The 3,817-nt window shown below is 34.8% G+C and overlaps 1 long non-coding RNA gene across 1 annotated transcript; it reads left to right on the plus strand.

Moving 5' to 3' along the window:
• The first annotated feature begins 1,949 nt into the window (after positions 1–1,949).
• On the plus strand, positions 1,950–3,530 carry LOC131901706 (uncharacterized). Its single transcript, XR_009376847.1, has 3 exons — positions 1,950–2,292; positions 2,491–2,551; positions 3,482–3,530. It is a non-coding gene; the product is annotated as an uncharacterized LOC131901706 (long non-coding RNA).
• The last annotated feature ends 287 nt before the right edge of the window (positions 3,531–3,817 follow it).

The following is a 3,817-nucleotide window of genomic DNA, read 5'->3' on the forward strand; positions in this document are numbered from 1 at the left end:
TGATGATAATTACAGGGAGGCTTGAAGTGAGGTTCTGGTTGAGCATAGCTCTAAGTGCAGAGGGTTATCTAAATATTCCTAGAAGTAGTTAGGTAAGGAGTTAAAAGTCTATAAAGTTAGTAAGGTCATAAGAAAGGTGGGTCCAAGCTGAATTGTGTAAAGCTATTATTTAACATCCACCTGACCTTGGTGGTGTCTCCTTGTGGAATTTACCTTAAATCAGGAGACTTTCATGTGGATTGTAATTACTGCTAGTCCTTGAAAGAGGTCAAGGGTGATATCTGATTCCAGAGAAAGCCTTTCCTGAGGCTGTTCTCCAAATACCTGGAATGTGTATGTCCAGAGAGTGATCAGTCCACACTGTTAGCCCTTCTTAGGGAAAAGTCAATTGGGAAAACTACAAAGGCACACGTGATTTTCATAACAGAATACAGCTGATATATAACAAGCCAAGTAACACCAAAAACTCCTTGGGATTTGGCTTCCTCTGGAGAAATTCCCTGATTCCTCCAGGTAGTGACTTTGCTTTAACCAGCTGAGTTCTTATGATATATTCCTGTGGCCTGCAGCAACCTCCCAGACACAATTATGTATGGGAACATGTGTCTCTCCTTGGTGACTTTCTTTTGATTGCTTCTTTAGTAGGAGGAGCCTTTTGGGAGCAAACTCCTCACTAGGAGAGTGATATGCATCTCTATAGCCTCAACAGATTTCCTGTTCTTTGTCTATACTGAGTTGTGGTTGATACTAAACAGCCAGCTTCCTGATATTGTCATGCCTTCATCATTAGAGAATCTATCTCGAAATCACAGAAGATAGAGTAGAAGCAATTGCTATTCAGTGCTAAGGGAGTTTGTTAACCTCGTCTTTTAATTATGTTGGTTATTTTTGAATACAAGGTTTGTCAGTGTAGTGCTTTGTGGCCTGAAAGGAGGTCTATATACCAGGCTGGCCTGGAACTCAGAAATCCCCCTGATTCTGGCTTTCAATCCCATTGATTAAATGGGTGAACATTCCTTGCTGTTTTGTTCTTATATTATTGGATGATGTACCTGGGATGTAGGTTTTTGTACATGTCAAGCATATGCTGTTATACTGAGCTTCACACATACCTTGAATTTTAAAATTTGGCACAGGTTGTCATTCCATTTCTCTATTTGGCATGTATTCATGATATTAATATTGATTGAGCCATGTGAATCATTGCATTGCAGGTGCATGAACTTCCTCCTGCCTGTTACATTTGTTTTGAATTTTGAAATGGATATGAGTATTTTATCTGAATGCATGGATTTGCATCATGTGGGTACCGATCCTCATAGTGATCAAAAGATAGTCTCAGTAACCCTGAACTTGGAATAATGGATAGTTTTGTTCCCTCATATAAGTACTGGCAATTGAGCCCACCTCTATCCAAGACCAGCAAGAGCTTTTTACTAGCTTTCCATCTCTCTTGTCATGTGTTGATTATTTGTGGTCAACATTTATATGGCTGATGCTTTCATCTTTCCTTTTATAACTATTTAAACATGCAGTACCTTTTAGTAAATTCATATTTATGCTTTGTTTGAATTGGGGCACTTCAGGATTCTTGACGACTACAGAACTAAAGTAAATGCATAACACTTTGTAGGAACTTCAGTAAAAACTTCTTAGTTCTTTCTTTCTTTTTCTACTGACTTTTGCTTGGTAGACAGAGTCTTAACATGTACTATTGGCTTTCCTAGACTTGATTGCATACACTAGGCTGGGATTCAACTCAGAGGTAGATATACATACCTGCCTTTCTCTTCTGAGTCCTACATTTAAAGACATGACCCAAAACACCCAGTTTATCCATCTTACTTTTCTTCTCTATAATTAGTAATTGTTCATACAATTTCACATGTACTCTGTACTGTTGATCTGTTTATTTGTCTCTCTATGTTTGTCAATAAGCATATCTCTTGCAAGGTGTTATTCTATTCAAAGTGTACAGAAATGACAGAAGTGATCCTCCTATTCAGTTTCTTTCTCAAGTGACTTGTTGATTACATTAAAATTTGTATGTCATGAAATAAATGTGAGGAGCATCAGATTTATTTGACTCTACTCTCAAAGAAGTATATATTTACAATGTTGTCAGTATTATGTTTTCTCTTGTACACATGCATGGGATATTTTAGAATGCAGTGACCTATGATGATGTGCATGTTGACTTCACTTGGGAAGAGTGGACTTTACTGGATCCTTCCCAGAAGAATCTCTACAAAGAGGTGATGATTGAGACCTACAGGAACCTCACTATTATAGGTAAGATAGTGTATTTCCCTTCACATTTTAAAATAAGAGGACAACTATCCTCAAGTTTTGAATGCTGCTCTGTCATTTGATTGAGAAATAAAATTAGATGAATAAATTAGTCATATTCTAAGATTCACTGAAGATAGTAACATAAATTTTGGACAGTTTTAAGGAAAATAACATATATTTTCTGGTACTATGTTTTAGGATACAATTGGGAAAACCATAATACTGAAGAGCATCCTCAAAGTTCTAGAGGAGATGAAAGGTAATTTTCTTGTGCTAATTGATACAAATGTGCCTCTGAGGAAATTAAAATGTGTCCTGGAAGTTTTAAACAAAAGCAACAATGTAAATAACACAGATTAAAGTACATCAATGATTGTTAAATTTGCGAAGCATTCTTTTTACAAAAGACAAGGTAACAGTGACTTAGCAGATATTACCATTTGAATCATAGCACCATGGGAAATATGTTATAGAACTGCCAATTAATTCATTTTATCCTACTCATATTACAAAAATATACATAGTGAAGAGGTGATAATTACATTTTTAATCTTTCTAATAAGCAAATAGTAAATAGTAATGGCAGTGTACTTTGTATACTTGTTGTGACTGTGCTGCTAACAGATGAGGCAGTTAGAGTCAAGAGTCAATTGGCAGTTATTGTGAGGAAACCTTAATCTATATACCACAAGTCCATGAGTACAGAAAGTCAAACTGTGAATTAAATGGTAAAAAACTTTTATTGGTTAAGCTTCCTTTACTAGATATGTCATATGTCTCTCTGGATACAAGTCATATGAGAATAGGGACATGGAAAGACATAACATACTCATTTCTTAGAAGCATTAGAAGATATATAGCATTCCTCATATTTAATATGCTTGTTGAATTTGATTCAAGTATACAAATAATTAGTTTTCCAGGTATATTTTTGATGCATCAACAAATCACTGTGCAGAAAATTTCTATCAGTACTAGGACTTGAAAAATTTTCTTTTTGTCCTAGTTCAGTTCATTTAGTAAATGCACGATGACTTACTGTATAGGAAAATTTATTAATGCGATGCAGACATTAAAGCTCTGACATTTTCCAGTTCTCTTCAAATATATGAATAATCTCATATATAAAAATATTCTGTATATGTGAACCATGTAATAAAGGATCTTACTATCACAATTGTCTTCACAGATGCACACCAACTCTTAATAAAGTGGAATAACATGAGGGTAAACAATGATAAAACCTTAAGATATTGTTCTTCTTTACAATTGAGCCAAATTGTAAAATTAATTCATACACATATAAAGATTAAACAGTGTATTAAATGCAATAATGCTTTTATATGTCCCATTAATTTGCAGTCATGAACAAAATCAAACTGGAAGGAAACATATTGTATTCACTCAATGTGTTAAAGATCTTGCATTTCCCAGTACTCTTCAAATGTATGAAAAAGCGCATACTGGAGAGAAACCCTATGAATATAATCAATGTGGTAAAGCCTTTGAATTTCAAAGCCGTCTT

Source organism: Peromyscus eremicus, unplaced genomic scaffold (genome assembly GCF_949786415.1).
Source record: "Peromyscus eremicus unplaced genomic scaffold, PerEre_H2_v1 PerEre#2#unplaced_227, whole genome shotgun sequence".
Classification (NCBI taxonomy): domain Eukaryota; kingdom Metazoa; phylum Chordata; class Mammalia; order Rodentia; family Cricetidae; genus Peromyscus; species Peromyscus eremicus.